This window comes from Podarcis pityusensis (genome assembly GCF_964106645.2).
Source record: "Podarcis pityusensis genome assembly, chromosome: 9".
In the NCBI taxonomy this organism is placed as follows: domain Eukaryota; kingdom Metazoa; phylum Chordata; class Lepidosauria; order Squamata; family Lacertidae; genus Podarcis; species Podarcis pityusensis.
The window spans coordinates 70,137,523-70,157,558 of record NC_138034.1 but is presented as its reverse complement, the minus strand read 5'-3'; positions in this window follow the sequence as shown (position 1 = coordinate 70,157,558).

Below are 20,036 nucleotides of genomic sequence, written 5' to 3'. Positions count from 1 at the left end.
CCGAGAAGGCCCTCTGCCTATTTCCTTGTAACTTGGCTTCCCACAGTGAGGGAACCACCAGAAGGCCCTTGGCGCTGGACCTCAGTGTCTGGGTAGAACGATGAGGGTGGAGACGCTCCTTCAGATATACTGGACTGAGGCCATTTAGGGCTTTAAAGGTCAGCACCAACACTTTGAATTGTGCTCGAAAACATACTGGGAGCCAATGTAGGTCTTTCAGGACTAGTGTTATGTGGTCTCGGTGGCCACTCCCAGTCACCAGTCTAGCTGCCACATTCTGGATTAATTGCAGTTCCCAGGTCACCTTCAAATGTAGCCCCCCATAGAGCGCATTGCAGTAGTGCAAGCAAGAGATAACCAGAGCATGCACCACTCTGGTGAGACAGTCTGCAGGCAGGTAGGGTCTCAGCCTGCATACCAGATGGAGCTGGTAGACTGCTGCCCTGGACACAGAATTGACCTGCGCCTCCATGGACAGCTGCAAGTCCAAAATGACTCCCAGGCTGCACATCTGGTCCTTCAGGGGCACAGTTACCCCATTTAGGACCAGGGAGTCCTCCACACCTGCCCGCATCCTGTCCCCCAAAACAGTACTTCTGTCTTGTCAGGATTCAACCTCAATCTGTTAGCTGCCATCCATCCTCCAACCGCCTCTAGACACAATGCCCATGATACATGCACCCTACAGAGGCCCTACCTGGTGCCTGTGGGGTCCTGCTTTTTCTGCTCCCCCCATTACTGAAATGTGGTTTGAAAGAAGTCTTCTACTGTAGCCATTCAAAGGCTTTTTCCCCAGACATAATTCTGGCAATTCTCAGGACTGGGCAATAGCAGGGGAAGGAATAAAACTCATCCTTGCTTGTTGTGGTCACCAAAAGACTGGTTAGGATGCATTTTTCATATTTCTCAGAAAGTGTTATCTATTTCCCTCCTCCAATGCCCTACAGGCCTGAAATTTTCCACCTTTGGTTTAGCTTTAGCTTATGGTTACCAGATGTCCCCCTTTCCCGGGAACAGTCCCCGGATTTACAAATCTGTCTCCAGACAAAATCCGTCCACAACATTGCTGCACTGCCACCACTGAGGAGAGGTAGGAGAGCACCGGGAGGGCAAGGACACATGGCCGAGCCCAGCCCCGACCTGAGCCTACTCCATGGTGGCTAGTGCTCCAAGAGAGCAGGATGGGGCCAAGAGGAAGGCCGTGTGACAGAGGAGACCACAGAAGAGAAGATATTACTTTTTTAAAAAATAGTAATTTTTTAAATAACGTTTTTTCCTCTTAAAAAAAAAAGTGTCCCTGGATTATTTGGAAAAAATCTGGTAACCTTATAGCTACGATGGGAAATGAATGTTGACAAACCTATCTGTGTTGCTGTTTCCAAGGTAGGGAAAAAAATCGACCTTGATCTACCTCTCTCTGATGCGCTGCATATGTACTGAAACATCCGCTTGACTCATAGCCTTCAGAGGCCTCAAGAGCATCATTGCGACGGTGGGTTTTCACCAAACAAGAAGACAGCATCCCAGAGTTTCTCCCCCCAGTGAACTCTGCTGCCAGAACTGGAGCGCTAAGAACTGTCATGGTAACCAAATGATGTGATCAGTGGGCCGTGCCAAAGAAAGCAAGTGGAAGAAAGGTGCTGGTGTCTTTGGGGCTGGTGGCAGGGGGAGAGGAGAAGATGCTATCTTGCAAAAGCCGAGACCTGCACTCTTCCTTCGTGGCTGAAAAAGCATCTCTACAGTAATTGAAAATGTCATAGAATCCCCTGATGGAGCTAGGAAATATAGAAGAGCGCAGCCCTGGGTTGTCTCTTGAAGAAACTCAGAGGAAAAGGGGACAAAAAACCCCCTCAAAATGACTCATATTGTATGAGCAATAAGCTTGCATACAGTTCAAACAAACAGAATGGCTGGATCCCTTTTGCTCTTTTTCGCATTCAGGACATCAAGGGCAACGACTCCAAATTCAATTGCTTTTCAGTCTCAGCAGCAAGCTGAGAGCAGACTTGGGTCACATTCACAAGCTACACTTAAATCACCGTGATATCACTTTGTCATGACTCCCCCCCAAAGGATTCTGGGAGGCAGTTTGCTAAGGGTGTTGAGAGTTCTTAGGAGACCCCTATTCCCCACACAGAGCTACAATTCCCAGAATTCCCTGGGAAGAGGAATTGATTTTTAAACCACCCTGAGAATCGTAGCTCTGGGAAGAAAATCTTGACATTGTTTCCATGGGTGGGAGAATCACCTGGGCATACAAACACTTAGGGGACACTTTTACTGGTGTGGGGTGAGTTTTCACAATTCCCCAGTCCTTTTTTCTAGAAGAATATATTCACCATGAAGTTGTTACAGTAAGTGTCACACTTTTTAACCAAAAAAGGAGAGAGGTGTCGGTACTGCGTGTGGGATATAAAGCTGTCAGTCAAGTCCAACATTCTGAGAGAGGACTAACTGCCTCTATGTGGCAGGCAGTTTTGTCAGTTGGTTGGCTGGTCGGTTGCTGCAGGGAGTGTTAACTGGTAACTACTCAGATGCAGCCTTCTCATAACTCACTACTATCTAGTATATAGTTTACTTGTTATGTAACCTAAGCCTGCCTTCAGGAACAACTCTGTAAACCTGAATGAATCTGATAGTAAAGTAAATGTAAAGGGACCCCTGACCATTAGGTCCAGTTGTGACCGACTCTGGGGTTGCGGCACTCATCTCGCTTTATTGGCCAAGGGAGCCGGCGTACAGCTTCCGGGTCATGTGGCCAGCATGACTAAGCCGCTTCTGGCGAACCAGAGCAGTGCACGGAAACGCTGTTTATCTTCCTGCCGGAGCGGTACCTATTTATCTACTTGCACTTTGACGTGCTTTCGAACTGCTAGGTTGGCAGGAGCAGGGACCGAGCAACAAGAGCTCACTGCGTTGCAGGGATTCAAACCGCCGACCTTCTGATCGGCAAGTCCTAGGCTCTGTGTTTTAACCCACAGCGCCACCCAGTTTATGTTAATATGATTCAGATTCATGTGTGTTTTCTTTAAGAGGGACAGAAAGGAATTATCAACCAGGAAGGTATAATTATTGATAGGACTCAAACGAGTTAGCAACCCGCTTGTCGCTGCATAAACTCAAACAGGGGATCATTTAAACCCTGCTAAATTATATAAACGTTACCACACTGCGTACCCTTGAATACCCCCTGAAAAAAGCACTGCCCCTTTTTCTGGCAGCCCCTAGACCACTTCAGCACTTTTGTGGGGGAATTCAGGGGAGGAGAACCTGGATAATGTCACACCCCCCCTCCACACTTCAAAAACTGGTTCTTTCCTCTAAAATCCTGTTTAGAGGTGCAGCATGCACACACACACTCACTCACTCACTCATGGTTTTGCCATTTGCAGAAACTAAGCTCACTATCAAGCATAAATTAGAAAATAATTAAAATGCATGGATGTGAAAGGAAGGAGAATTCCCATACAGGTGCCTCACTTATAAAAGGAGCTGATTGACATTCAGGAGGTAGTAGGGGTTGTTCTAAGGCATGCTGGCATAAGACACTCAGAGCTGTGATGAAAGAAATGTGGCCAGGATGCTCATGTTTTCCGAAGGGACAGAGATAGGGCAATGGAAAAGAGGAAGTGAGGAAGGAAAGCTTGCAGTAATAATCCAGCAACATGGATGCTCTAAGTCTGGAGATTAATAATGTTCCACTCACTCAGTTTAACCTGCACAGACCTCCTTTGATTGCCAATGAAAGAGCCATGGGGGAGAAGGACTACAACACTGATGAAATAGATTTATGGATGAGCAATACATTATTTTCTTTGATTTGCTGTTGCTAAATTTGTGGGTTTTTCAGATCCTCGGTGCTAACCGTTTAATATCTTATGCATCAAGTTTCACAAGACTCCTGATGGGCTTTACAATTACTAATCCATCATAACAGCACCCGGAGGATTTGCATTCTGCAGTTATTTCTCAGAAAGGAGTTTGCTCACTGAGAAACCCATACCTTGCCATCATGGCTCCTTATCCCTTCCTATACTCAGAAGTGCTGTATATGTTTTCAATGTTGGTGTGGTACAACACTGCTGAGATTATACCATTTCAGACTCCATGTTGAGGACTGGATGATTGAATGCTGTCTCACATAAAGAATAATAATCTCCCTGCATATGGAAAGGTAGCCTGGGAGAGGCTAGCTTTTGATGTGCATGGCGTTGTTTACATGAGAGCACACTTTCAGCCCAAAGGCACCTGAAAGGATGTACAAATATTTAGAAAGCTGATACAAATTTTAATCTGATTTTAGCTTATTGGGTTTTTAAAAAAAAAAATCTTCCAAAACTCTTAAATTATTGTTGTTAATTCCTCTTATTGATAATTTTATTGCTTTATCTTTTTTGAAACACACACAAACACATATATCTCACACCAAATGGTTTTTTACATTTTATTTCAAAAAATAAATAACTATGCACTTTGCCAGACACTCCCATGGGTGTGAAGCCCCAGAAGCCAACATTGTCTTCAACTACTCAGCCTGAGAAGGTAGCCCCTCTCCTCTCCTTTAGCTCCAAGGATTTCCCTTCTGAACCAACAACTGAGCAGGAAGCCACCAGGAGTGACCCCTCTAATTTCCAACCCTTTTATTCCTCAGAAGGGCTGGATTTTGAGGCCTCACTCTGGCTTAAGAGCTACTTAAGCTCCCAGGTGCCACCAGACTTTTGCTAGAGCAGCACTCCCAACTTGCTGTGCTATGTTGCATCATAGTCTGCCCAACCTCGTAACTGCAGCCTTGGTGAGCTGTCCATGGTCCTGATATCCCATGCCAATATCCCTGCAATCCCCCACCCCCCAACCTTCAAATCCTGAGTCAGGGAGACTCAGGCTTGTCATTTGAGCCTCAAGCCCATGAGCTATTCTGTAGCATATGATCAAGCAGCCAGGTACCAGATTCAGAGCCAAAAGTAACAAGCCATGCAAGGGGATAAATGCATATGTTTTATTATGGAGGTTACAAAACAAAATAAAAACACATTTACCACACAAAGACAGTTAAGAAGAGACTAACAGTATAAACACATCTCTGGGGATTCAGCTGCAGATCAAAACAATCAAAGCTAGCTTGTTTCACTCTAATCCCAAGCCATGAACTCTTTTGCAAGCTGCGTCCAGGCATAAATGGTTAAAGCATCATTTGATCTTTCATTTGAATGGGGGGCATTAGAGCTAGATATATATATATATATATATATATATATATATATATATATATATGTTTAATGCTTATATGAAAAGGCCTGGATACAGATGCACATATTTCCGTTCAGCCAATGAGGGGTAGGAACACATTTCCCTAGCACTAGAGGGTGTGCATGCTGGGAGACTATGCGGCTACTGGGTGGATTTCTGCACAGTCCCTGTCACCTTGACAGAATTTTGCATGAGATACTTCACACAAGGATCACAGGATCCTAGGAACATAAAAAGCTGTCTAATACACTGCTCCATCTAGTTCAGTGTTTTTACTGACCAGCAGCATCTCTTCAGGGTTTCAGATTGGCGGGTGTGTACGCACACTCACCTTCCAGCCGTGCCTGGAGATGCTGACAATTGAACCCGAGGAAGTCGATGCTCTATTCGACTCCTGAAATGGTTCAAAAACCAACGTGCTGCTTCCGATTGGCTGCAGGAGTTTCCTGCACTCAAGGGGAAGCTGCTGAAGCCACGTCAGACATTCGGCTTCTGAAAAACGTTTGCAAACCGGAGCACTCACTTCCGGGTTTGCAGCGTTCAGGACCTGATTTGTTTGGTAGCCAAACCTTTCGAGTACCAAGGTACCACTGTATATTGTTATTCCTACCATGGTAGGCACTCTTTTCAACTTCAAGTCAGTGCAATTGTTATTGCAAATGCGAAACTGCCTTATGCTGTGAGTCAGTGTGGCGAAGGGGTAAGAGTGTCAGACTAGGACCTGGGGGACCAGGTTCAATATCAACTTGGCCGTGGAGCTCACCTCTCAGCTTAACCTACTTCACAGGGTTGTTGTGGGAAAATCTCTCTCTCTCTCTCTCTCTCTCTCTCTCTCTCTAAACACAATGTATGGCACCTTGAACTCACTGAAGGGAAAGGTGGGGTATAAACTCAGTAACTAAATAAATAAGCCATGGTTCTTTGTGAGCTTAATTTGGGCTCTTCCTCTGCCTTAAATCCTTCCAACTGAAGACAACAGAGATGGGGCATTGGCCTGGGTGTTAAAGCTCATCCTCTACTATGCATATCTGGTCCCCACTCATACTGCCTAGCAACTCAATCTTGCCAGTCTATTTGGATGGCAGTTGAGGCTCAGGGATGATGGGACCATTCTTCCTGGGAATGAAGGACTGAGTCAAGGATTTTCCCCACAGGAGTTGTGTCAGGGACTAATTGCACCCGATAAAGTGAGTTTTTTTACACTGAACTTGATGACAGGGATGGAGGGTATTCGCATTGCCTCCTGGCTTAATCAGTTAAGTAGAGAGGCACTTGGAACACCTTCTCCCAGGCTCCCCAGCAGCAATCAAAGAGTACTTAGAAGAAACCTGCACTGATTAAGCCTTGAAGATGAAACCTCGACACCGTTACAAGGACTGGTCTTCCTTATGCTTGCTCATTCTGAGCTCTCTTCAACAGCTCCATGAAGACTTAGAAATAATGAATGAGTTACAAGGCAAGCCAGAGATTTACCTCTAGAACAGATGGAGGATAAGGATATAAATAACTACTAGCCATAATGGTTATGCTCCGCCTCCATGTTCAGAGGCAGCAATGCTTCTGAATACTAGTTTCTGAAAGCCACAGAAGGGGAGAGTGCTCTTGTGCTCAGCTTCTGCTTGTGGGTTTCCCACAGGCATCAAGATGGCCCCCATGAAAACAGGATGCTGGACTAGATGGGGCATTGCCCTCATGCAGCAGGCTCTTCGTATGTTCTCAAATGGGGGTCCAAACCTTCTGGATGATACTATGGTAAATTTCTTCAATAAGCACACCATTGTGATGTTTGAGATAGCTTTGCCCTGCTCAAAACTCCAGTGACCACCAAGGCACCTACAAATGCAAAGTCCTCAGGCCTGTAAATTACAGTGGTACCTCGGGTTGCATACGCTTCAGGTTACATACGCTTCAGGTTACAGAATCCGCTAACCCAGAAATAGTACCTCGGGTTAAGAACTTTGCTTCAGGATGAGAACAGAAATTGTGCTCCGGCGGTGCAGCAGCAGCAGAAGGCCCCATTAGCTAAAGTGGTGCTTCAGGTTAAGAACAGTTTCAGGTTAAGAACGGACCTCCAGAACGAATTAAGTTCTTAACCAAAGGTACCACTGTACACAGGCATTCTCTCACCTTAACACATGCATAGAAATTAAGTCATGTTGACAGAGGAAAAGCATGCCTGCATGGTGAGAGCTGAACAGCAGGATGCCTGCTCTCTATCAAACTAGTTTGATGCCTACTCTTTGAGTAACTTCTGAGTAACCAGATCATCCTAACAATATCCTCTCTCTCTCTCTCTCTCTCTCTCTCTCTCTCTCTCTCTCGACTATCTGAACATATACTATAATCCCAACTACAATACCATATCCTGGTAGACTGAGAGAGGACCATTGCTTCATGCAGCCTCCTGCTTAGGGTGGTGGGTGCATACAAAACTGTGGTTTAATGTATTGAGGCATAATCCACTTCTTCTTGTATTAAATGATCTGGGAAACTTAACTTTCTTATACAGCCTAAGTGCAATGTCCATAAAACTACCACAACTCAATGGCTAACCCTTCTGGGTTTCTTCTAAAAGAGTATAGCTGTTGTTGGCATCCCACACTGCAAATGTTCAACCAGCTAAAACAGGGGTCAGCAAACTTTTTCAGCAGGGGCTGGTCCACTGTCCCTCAGACCTTGTGGGGGGCCAGACTATATATTGGGGGGGGGGGGAATGAACGAATTTCTATGCCCCACAACTAACCCAGAGATGCATTTTAAATAAAAGCACACATTGTACTCATGTAAAAACATACTGATTTCTGGACCATCTGCGGGCAGTATTTAGAAGGCAATTGGGCCAGATCCGGCCCCTGGGCCTTAGTTTGCCTACCCATGAGCTAAAAGGACACACAGTGATCCCTGACTAGTATTTAGCAAGGCTAGACATGGGGGAAGTAGCTGCAAAGCCAGCCCATCCTCCTGTGCCCAGGATTACTCATCCAGCCAGTGTGATCTCAAGATCATAATAATCAGAATGGAAAACCTGCCAGCTGCATTGATGCATCAACGTCCTCAGCAGTGTGTTCAGTGGGTTTCTAATTAAAACATAAAGCAGGTGACACATGTTTTGCTTCCTTTATTGGAATGCCTGCATTGACAAGGCAGAAATCTATTTCCATTTTACTCATTGCAATGCCCCACCTTTAAAAATGCTGTGGATTTGGCACTGGGTGGAAAGACTGGATGGAAAGACCTAGTATACAACTGCCCCCCACATTGCATGGTCCCTCCTGCAACGCCTATGCTCTAGTCTCTTCCCAGATAGGCATGGAGGTTACTTTTAATTGATTGCAACTATTCATGGACCAGTATATTTTATCCAAAGCCGTGGCTTTCAAAATGTATATCAAGAAATACTCAGGTTCCTTGGAAGCAGGCCTGGTTAAAGGAAATGTAGTTGATTAATTGCACAATTTGTGATTGCTTAAACTATTGATTACATTTGTATGTGGTAAAACAATAGTTCTGAAACTAGGAACATACATCCTGTAGTTGTTAGATTATGTATCCATATACAGGTAAGACATAACCACAGAAGTGGCATTTCCTTCCATGAGAGAAGAGGGAAACCGCTTTATGTTCTTATGTTAATTTCCACATTATATTTGAACTTTCACATGATGTAAAAGCCACTTCTGGAAAGTTAATGGATATAAAATGCATGTTTAGCACTCACTTCCATGTTGTTGGATTCCAGAAAAGAAATGTTTACAGCTCCTGGAAAATTATGAGAGTAATGTGATGAAATTTGGGGCAGTATTCAGGCACACAGTTCATTCCTGCTCTTTTTCATGGAGGAATTGGGGGGCGGGGGTGGAACAGAAGCACACATGTGCAGAAAAGGTGGGGGAATACTCAATTGTTAAATGATGTTCATTGTTGTGTCACCACACCCAATAGTGTGACATGGTCATATATCGGTTAAAAAGCCAGAGTTCCATAACATAATTGCAGTGTGAAAGGAGCACTGGAAAACAGGGCTGAAGCTCTAACATTATAATCAGGAAAACCAGCACAATATCCCCCACATGTGACTACACCCCTAGTCTTACATCACTGATCTGACTCTAAAATTCGCAACCACAGGGAAACCTTGGATGTATTGAAGGAAGGGATGGAGAAGGGCTCTGCAGAGCAGAAGTCAGATTTCAAAATAGACTTGCCTGACTCATTCTGTGCAGATCATGAACCAGATCAGATCAAGAGTCCCCTTCAGCATCCATAGCCCTGAGGATCACTTTATGAAGTGTCTGAGGGCTGTGGTGCCGCCTCTGTCATAACATTTTACTTCCCTTTTCAAAAGCTCCAAAACGGGTCATCCAGCTGTGCACAGCCTGAAGTGGCTGATGAATGGGACTCCTTGCTGTTACGCACTCTGAGAACTGAGGATCAAGTCTCCCTGGGAGCAATAGGGACCTGAGGACCTCCCATCACTCTCAGAGGGAACTGCACAGACAAGAGCATGGGTGCCTCCATCAGGAATGGACTTTGGTCCTTTAAATCTCATTGGCACCCTGTGCAAGGCCAAAATTCAGTGCCCCCTGCCTCTTGCCAATTCACTACAGCACAGCCAGGGACGGAGGAAGCAGGGGTGCGGTGGGTGTCACTACTGAAGGGGGTGACAAAATGGCGGGTGGCACTCATCGCGGGGCCTGCAGCATGCCCAAGCCACACATCTCTCCTGGGAGTGACGCAGTGGCTTGGGCACCTGCAGGCTCCGCACTGCCCCAAACGGTCTGCCTGCCGTCTCCCCCTCAGCTGTAGGGCGGCTGGAATATGCTCTCAAATCCTCTCTTTGGGATGAAAATCTTTCCTGTCCTTGTTATTTTCAAATCCTTCCTGGTCCCTACACCATATTCTTTATTTTTCAAACAGCAGGTGCCAATACCCCTGTTGTTGTGTTGAACACTTCAGTTTAGCCGCTCTCATTTCCTCCAAATAAAATGGTCCCTTTAAACCATCACAGGCCTGGGATCTGAGTCAGGAAAGAGAAATGAAGAATCGGCCTCTTCCACCTCAGAGAGCTTCAAGCATCTGGAACTAATCAATTACACATGAATTTATGAGCTCACTATTCCTTTGTCATCCTCCTGCATAGATCATTATCTGTATTTACATTTCTGTTAAAATGCATTAAGGGGGAAAGTCGCCATCCCATTATTGGCAGTTATTTACTGAATAGGTATTTCGGAGCTGTTCAGAACTGTCAGAACTCGGATAACACCCAGTGCTCTAGCATCTGAGAAATAGGTTGCAGAAGATTATGTGGCTTAAATCAAATGCTGAGTGGCACATACATTGGCCCTGCATCCCACCCTCTTTTATGGGAAAAAGCTATAGCTCAGTTGAAGTGAAGATGCTTTGCATGCAGAAGATCCTGGGGTCAGTCACCAGCATCTCCAGGTGGGGCTGGGTTAAGACTTAGAGCTGCCACCAGTTCTGAGCTACATATCCACACTTGCTAGAGAACAGTGTCCTAAGTTCCTCTCTAGTATCATCTAGTAAAATTAAAAGGTACCACTACCAGCACACCATGGAAGAAGACTTGAGAGACAGGGTAATGGCAGAAGGGTTATGCAGTTAAATCTAACAATGCATATTCTTGTTGGTTAGCATGTGAAGGGGTTAAGACCATAGAGCTGTATTGCTAATAGGCAGGCTCAGACCATAAACACTTAATTGGTAGAGAAGGCTCTGTGTGATGTCAGGTCCCCATCTCGCCTGGGAGGGGAAAGCAAGGAAGTTTTTCCCATTCCTTCTCTCTCTCTCTCTCTCTCTCTCTCTCTCTCTCTCTCTCTCTCTCACCAGCCATTATAGCGGGTATCTATCTGCTTCCTCCAGCTGCTTTTGCTGTAAATACAAGTATTTTATCTGCATTTATTTTTACTGCTGTTGCTGCTTAGAATGAACGCTTGACTGTGAGTAAACTGCATGTTTTAAACTGTCTTTTCAGTCTTTCATAGACACACAGAAAGAGAAAGAGATGGGAGGGAGAGAGAATCCTTAGGTCCATTCAGGGCTCCTCCCACCAAGATGCTACTCAGCCCCTGAAAAGGGCAACTAAAAAAACCCCCCACACTGTTGAAGGAAGGCACTGCAAAAGAGGAGGAGGAGAAGAAGAAGAAGAAGAAGAGTTTGGATTTGATATCCCACTTTGTCATTACCCAAAGGAGTCTCAAAGCGGCTAACATTCTCTTTTCCCTTCCTCCCCCACAACAAACACTCTGTGAGGTGAGTGGGGCTGAGAGACTTCAGAGAAGTGTGACTGGCCCAAGGTCACCCAGCAGCAGAGGAGGAAAGGGCAGAATAGACTTTAACTGCAGCCTGATTGCTTCTCTCCTATTAGGCACCACTGCCTATGTTGTTGTTTAGTCGTTTAGTCGTATCCGACTCTTCGTGACTCCATGGACCAGAGCACACCAGGCACTCCTGTCTTCCACTGCCTCCCGCAGTTTGGTCAAACTCATGTTAGTAGCTTCGAGAACACTGTCTAACCATCTCGTCCTCTGTCGTCCCCTTCTCCTTGTGCCCTCCATCTTTCCCAACATCAGGGTCTTTTCCAGGGAGTCTTCTCTTCTCGTGAGGTGGCCAAAGTCTTGGAGCCTCAGCTTCAGGATCTGTCCTTCCAGTGAGCACTCAGGGCTGATTTCCTTCAGAATGGATAGGTTTGATCTTCTTGCAGTCCATGGGACTCTCCTCCAGCCTGATTGCTTCTTTCCTATTAGGCACCCCTGCCTATATGATCCCCAATACTGCCTTGTAGTGGAAGAGACCAACTCATGCCTTCTCCCATGAAAATTCACCCCTAGTTCAGAGTTTCCACTGCTCCTTTGTTACAAAACACCAGGGAAGCCCTGAAGTTTCAATATTCATTTTTTTAAAAATGATATTTATTAAAATTTCAGAAAAAAGAGTTACATAAAAACAAGAAAAGCAAAAACAAAAGACAGAAGTAAAAATACAAGAAAAATACAAAATACAGAATACAGAATAAAAAACACTTTAAAAAAATAGATCAATCTTTCTATGCCTTACATTCATATCCTTGTTTCCCTGACCTCCTCATACCTCCCTTTTTTGTATTCCAATTCAATTAGTTTATTCAGCAATTTCTTTCCCTCTTTATTTTCTCTTAATCCTTTAACTTAATATACTATAACTTTAAATTTTCACCTGTTATCAATCCATTTTTACATACACCTTTATAGCATTACTGCTTAAACCACCTAACTTCATTCTAACATCATTCTAACATTCATTAATTTTGCAATATTTCTGTAGATAATCTTTAAATTTCTTCCAATCTTCTTCCACCAACTCTTCTCCCTGGTCTCGGATTCTGCCAGTCATTTCCGCCAATTCCATGTAGTCCATCACCTTCATCTGCCATTCTTCCAGAGTGGGTAGTTCTTGTGTCTTCCAGTACTTTGCAATAAGTATTCTTGCTGCTGTTGTGGCATACATAAATAAAGTTCTATCCTTCTTTAACACCAATTGGCCCACTATGCCCAGGAGAAAGGCCTCTGGTTTCTTCAAGAAGGTATATTTAAATACCTTTTTCAATTCATTATAGATCATCTCCCAGAAAGCCTTAATCCTTGGGCATGTCCACCAAAGGTGAAAGAATGTACCTTCAGTTTCTTTACATTTCCAACATTTATTGTCGGGCAAATGATAGATTTTTGCAAGCTTGACTGGTGTCATGTACCACCTGTATATCATTTTCATAATATTCTCTCTTAAGGTATTGCATGCTGTAAACTTCATACCTGTGGTCCATAACTGTTCCCAGTCAGCCATCATTATGTTATGTCCAACATCTTGAGCCCATTTAATCATAGCAGATTTCACCGTTTCATCCTGAGTATTCCATTTCAACAGCAAGTTATACATCTTTGACAAAATCTTAGTTTTGGGTTCTAACAGTTCTGTTTCTAATTTTGATTTTTCCACCTGGAAGCCAATTTTCTTATCCAAATTATATGCCTCCATTATCTGATAATAATGAAGCCAGTCTCGCACTTTGTTTTTTAATTTCTCAAAACTCTGCAGTTTCATTCTATCTCCATCTTGTTCCAAAATTTCCCAATATTTCGGCCATTTGGCCTCCATATTGAGCTTTTTCAGAGCCTTCGCTTCCATCGGTGACAGCCATCTTGGAGTTTTATTTTCAAGCAGATCCTTATATCTTATCCAAACATTAAACAGTGCTTTCCTGACAATATGGTTTTTAAATGCTTTATCTCAATTGTTTTCTGTTACTTTAAAACCAGGAGAAGCCAGTCAGAAATATTGTATCTTACTTGTATCTCAGATGCAGAGTTAACTGTCAAAGAGTACTTTCAGCAGCAGCGCATTTCACAATACGGCATTCTTACTGTTCACTGGCAACCCGTTCCCAGGTTTTTGAGCGGTGGATTTTAGCTTCTTTTTCTCTTTTTGCGGGGAAATACAGTTCAGACCTTTACCCCCTTCTCCCCTGCAATCAAGGGGGGAAAGTCGCTTATTTGATGTTCGAATTATAATCCTTTTCCAACGTCTTTCAAGGTTTCCGCTTACAAGTTCATTGCTTTACTCCATTTACAAAGAACGGAAGGCAGACTTCCTGTTTATGCCTCTCCGCTTCGGTGCCAAATTATTTCTTAGTTCCTTTGTTTCCGAAATTAGCCTACTCACGAATCGTTGTTTTGCAGCCAAATTTTCCCAGGAAAAAGGCAGCGCTCTCCGGTAACGGCTGTGCGGCTTCGCTCCACAGAAGAAGCAGTTGACTCACAGCACCGCGCCACTTCCCCGCTCCGCTCCGGAACCCGTAATCGGGCTCCTTTGCAAGTTGGGGGGGCGCAAAAGGTGCCCGCCGAGTCCCACGGTCACAGGCTTCACCCGCCTGTGATTTTTGAAGGGTCCCCGCTTCGCCGTAGCGGTACAGACCCAATTTCCGCAGAGCCGGTTCCCTCCGAGTCAGAGGGAATCCGCCATTACCGATGGCGCCACCCCAGAAGTCCTGAAGTTTCAATATTCAAATGACAAACCATCTACACCACTCTCAGCAGCCATAAGAAACTACAGCTCCCAGGATTCTTGGAGGGAAGCCATGACTGTTCTAAGTGGAATACTACTGCTTTAAATGGATGGTGAGGATGTGGCCTATTCCTTTCTTGGCCTAACTGTGCACTAGCTCTCTCAGCAAAACCCTTCACACTGCATTGAGAACCAAATAAAGCATTCATATGTTCATCTTTGTGAAATGTTCTTCTAACTATTACCTCAGGCATTCATTTACCTGATTCTGCTAGTGAGAACACATTGACATTGTTAAGGTTAATGGCCCAGTGATTAACAATAAGCATTTGCAGAGGAATGGTTTCTTAAAGCCTCATTGTTTTACCATAGTCTTCATTCTTTCCAGTGGAGTAATATGTACAAAAATGCATATAGTAAATTAAAATGTACATAAAGATGCATATATTAGTGAAATATATTATTATGGGGAATTGCAGACCTAAATGTGTACATAAAGAGAAATTTGCATGAAAATACTGGTGAATTTTAATGAGGCCTTAAAAAAAAAATTACAAACAGATGTTGGAATGTGGAGAACTGAACTTAATTTGGGAAAAATTAGAAACTGAAATTGATAGATTTGCCCATCCTCAGTCACATCATACTTGAGCTGTCATATTTATGAAAGACAAAGATGAGGATGGATGTGAGCCTATCAAAGGTTTGTAAAAAGTTGATTTTCCTTACAAGAATGTATAATTTTTTTGGGGGGGTGTTAGCCTTTATAAAGCACCTCTTACACCCCAGTTCAGGGAACTTATTCTGGGAAGTGCCTATCCTAGATGTTGGATGTTGAATCATATACAGTGGGCTCTCGAGTTGCGAACGTGATCCGTGCAGGATGCCCATTTGCAACCCGCGTCTGCGTGTCTGTACACAAGTGGGTTTTGATTTAGCGCTTCTGTGCATGCGCAACCACTGAAACCCGGAAGTAACCAGTTCCGGTACTTCCAGGTTTCGGCGGTCCGCAACCCGAAAAAATTCAACCTGAAGTGACTATAACCCGAGGTATGACTGTATGCATAAGATAATAGCTGTGGCTACAGGCCTGTAACAGGGATCCTGTCTTTTCAATAAGACACAACATAACTTTAAAAAATAAAAAACAAATTAGGGGAGGCACCCAGATTTTAATTTGGTAGGATTAGCTCCCTCTGTAAAGGCTACCATTTCTCCAAATGTCATGCACCTATGTGGAACAGGGCAGGGCAGAGGAAGCAATGGCCATTTTGTGTACTCAGTGCAAGTCAACTGGATTTCAAAAGATCTGTTTCCTTTTCCAAATTCCAATTCGGGGGTCTGGTCCAATTCTGGTTGGGTCTGATGCGGACTGCCGAACCGGGCCCCTAAATTGAATTGGAAGGGGAGCATCTGCAGTCCTAGTTATTAGCAGGTAAACACTTCAACCATTTCCACAAAGGGAAAGCAAGTCATCAAAAGGCACTTAGTTCATGCTGCTTTGTAGCTCCTGTTCTTTGTAGTCAGAGGTTACTTTGCTTCCTTTATCTCAACTGCACCTGCTATTGCTGGTGGGCTCAGATGAGACCTTCTCCTTTGATGTTCCTTCCCCTCCTAGGCAGGCTTTATTCTCTATTTTTGGTTCATCTCCTCGGAGGCATCCCAGCCTCCTTTCAGTCTTCTGCTGCGATGTAAGGGGACCACAACAGTTCCCTCTGTGCCATTTCTTTCACTCCCTTTCTCTCACAAACATGTGCCTTGATGTGTGACGGCTGTACTTTTCTGCTCAAACAATTATAATTCTGCTGTGATGTTGCAGGGTTTTTCTGTGGCGTTGCTTCTGATCTCTGTGCTGTATTTGGTGGAGCTGGAGGCAGTGATGCCTCTGAGTGCCAGTGGCTGGAAACGACAGGAGAGGAGAGGGCTCTTGTGCCAGGTCCTGCTTGTGGGCTCCCCATTGAGGGCCTCTGGTCGGCCACTGCAGGAACAGGATACTGACCAATCTCTGGTATCTCCAGGAAGAAACCCATGCCTGAAATTCCGGAGAGCTGCTGCCAATACTGAGGTGGTCGCATTGCTGGCTGATCCTGATAAAGGTAAAGGTAAAGGACCCCTAGAGGGACACGGGTGGCGCTGTGGGTTTAACCACAGAGCCTAGGTCTTGCCGATCAGAAGGTCAACAGTTTGAATCCCCATGACAGGGTGAGCTCCCATTGCTTGGTCCCTGCTCCTGCCAACCTAGCAGTTCGAAAGCATGAAGTGCAAGTAGATAAATAGGTACTGCTCCGGCAGGAAGGTAAACGGTGTTTCCGTGCACTGCTCTGGTTTGCCGGAAGTGGCTTAGTCATTCTGGCCCCATGACCTGGAAGCTGTACACCGGCTCCCTCAGCCAATAAAACGAGATGAGCACCGCAACCCCAGAGTCGTCCGCGACTGGACCTAATGGTCAGGGGTCCCTTTACCTTTTTAAAGGACCCCTGACAGTTAAGTCCAGTCGCAAATGACTCTGGGGTTGCGGCGCTCATCTCGCTTTACTGGCCAAGGGAGCCAATGTGTGTCTGCAGACAGTTTTTCCGGGTCATGTGGCCAGCATGACTAAGCCGCTTCTGGCGAAACCACAGCAGTGCACGGAAACGCCGTTTACCTTCCCGCCGGAGTGGTACCTATTTATCCACTTGCACTTTTTGGCGTGCTTTCAAACTGCTAGGTTGGCAGGAGCTGGGACCGAGCAATGGGAGCTCACCCCGTCACGGGGATTCAAACCGCTGACCTTCTGATCGGCAAGCCCTGGGCTCAGTGGTTTAGACCACAGCGCCACCCGTGTCTCTGATCCTGAAAAGGCAGCATTCTAAGCTGCTAATGGTTTCTTCTCTAATGACTTCATGTGCGCGGAGAGCATTCCATCTCCCACCTGAATGCACCTGTAACAGCTGCCATTCCAATCCTGGATCGGTACTCCTGCAGCCCAGCCTGCTGTCATAGGCTGTCTGTCTGGCAGCCATGTTTGATATGACCCATTCAATCTTTGCAGATGTGATTTCCTTTGAGCAATTATTGGAACAGGCACTTTCGCAAGGGTACAAGGTAATGAAACCAAAGAGTCATTTCCATTTCAATGAACTGTCAAAATCCTATTTACCACTGAGACTTGAACAGCTCTGAAGCAGCTGTTATGTTCTTTTGGGTAAATAACCTGTGTTAAAAAATGTATAAACGTTTATACATGTTTTCCTCAGAGACTTGTGCTGCTGTGATGCTGGCATTTCTCTTCCCCCACCCCACCCCATGCCAAGCATACATAATACATGGTTTATTTGAAAAGCTGCCTGCATTTATCATGTGAGAAATAGGGGATATTTGCGGGGGGCATTGCTTAGGAGGAGGGGGGTGCTTGACATCCCCAAATAATGAAATCATGCTGTTTTGTGTTGTCTCTTTAAGGCAAGTATAGGGATAATAGGTTCTGGTTTCCATGTTGTCATAGAACTAGTCTTTACAACCCCCCCCCCAAGCCCGACATTAATGATTTACACCAGATACTTTGCATCTGAGGAAATGACCATGTAAGCATATTTAAATAATGATTGATTGAATGGAAAGGAAGGGAAGGGGGGAAATTCCAAATTGATATTCTGGTCTTCACTAATTTTCAGTTGTCTGCTCTGTAAGAAAACATGTTTAATGGGGTAGGAGAGCTGAAAAAAATGTCAATATATTTAACATTTGGCAATCAATGTACCCCTTTGGTTTCAGATAATACGTGGGTAAGGTAAAGGTAAAGGTACCCCTGCCCGTACGGGCCAGTCTTGACAGACTCTAGGTTTGTGCGCTCATCTCACTCTATAGGCTGGGAGCCAGCGCTGTCCGCAGACACTTCCGGGTCACGTGGCCAGCATGACAAGCTGCATCTGGCGAGCCAGCGCAGCACACGGAATGCCGTTTACCTTCCCGCTAGTAAGCGGTCCCTATTTATCTACTTGCACCCGGGGGTGCTTTTGAACTGCTAGGTTGGCAGGCGCTGGGATTGAACGACGGGAGCGCACCCCTCCGCGGGGATTCGAACCGCCGACCATTCAATCGGCAAGTCCTAGGCCCTGAGGTTTTACCCACAGCGCCATCTGCGTCTATGTGGGTAGACAAGTCTAAAAAGCTCGGGACACAAATTCCCATGGCCCTCTAGAGGTTATAGTGGCTCATTTACCAGAAGTAATGTATTTACCAATAATTCTGGGAGGGCAATTCTAGAGTCTGTTTGGTCTGAAGGATTTGTTCCAAAGGAAAGCAGAAACAATGCATTTGGCACCAGCTTGGCTGCAGGAGTTGCCAGAAGGAGGTGTACAAGGCACCATCCAAGTGTCTTAGGGACTCCACTCCAGATTCCTGTAGGGCTTTTCTTCTCCAGAAGATATCCCACAAGGCAGCAGAGGTTTAGGATCAGAGTTTCCCATCTCTTAGATGGGCTACCTTCCCAGGTTGATGTTTCCCACCTGCCCCTCACTTCCCTCTACAGCACATGCAAAAACTGCCTTATTGACTGTTGGACCCACTGTTGGTCTCGTCTGCTCAATCTGCCAGAGCCTTTCTTTGCATACATGGGAAGTGCCTAGTTCACCAAGTCCTTGAGACCTATTGGCTACCCTCACCTGGTTTAGCCAGCCAGTTGAGGCACAGGTAAGAGCTTAGTGTAGGGACAAGGTGGACAAACTACTCCAGAAGGATCATGACAGAGGTACTACCCCTCTTGTAACACTCCATACACCCCATGTATGCACAAATATTCTTTAATAATATATTTTTTAATGAAAGACAGAAGAAGGAAGTGGAAGAGGAACACCTAAGCTAGTAATGGATTATATTCATTGGGAGTGGAATGGCAGAAGGCTAGGAGACTAACAGGAGCCAGAGCCAATTGTAAGCAAGAAAGAAGAAGGGATCTGGCTGAGGACAGGCTCACTTTGGTGGGGCAGTACCTCATCTGCCCTAAGCACCCCTCCACCCAGCCCTGACTTTTCCCTCTTGAGGAGGTATCACCTATACACTGGGTCCTTTTTCTTCTTTTATTGTCAATAGCTCATTGCACTAGAGCTAAGGAGACAATCCTCTGATTATCTTCCATCTGTTTTGCTCATTCCATTAATCCTGTTTCACAGGGTTAGCAATCTGATGCTGCTTTTTTTATTTAAAATAAATCCCTTCCCAGGGATTCGGCTCATGACTACCAACATCATCACACCCAATGGGAGGTGTCTAATTGAACTGCTGGTTAATGGCCTCTTAAATATTAATTGTTTCATTATTGATAGATGTATTGCAAAGAGGGTGCGGACACCCAGCAACATAAACAGAGCAAATCCACCTATCTTGGTGTGTGCTAATGTTGCTGCTGTATGGGTTAGGCTCTCTGGCTTGTTGCGAGAAGCTGAACGTGATCTTTGGATTACAGGTAGGTAGCCGTGTTGGTCTGCCATAGTCGAAACAATATTTTAAAAATCCTTCCAGTAGCACCTTAGAGACCAACTAAGTTTGTTCTGGGTATGAGCTTTTGTGTGCATGCACACTTCTTTAGATACCCTGAAACAGAAGTCACTAGACCCTTACATATAGTGGACAAACAGGCCCCAAACCCTACGCCAAAGGATAAATGGACATAAATCTGACATCAGGAATCACAAGACAGAGAAACCAGTAGGAGAACACTTCAATCTCCCAGGACATTCTATACAAGATCT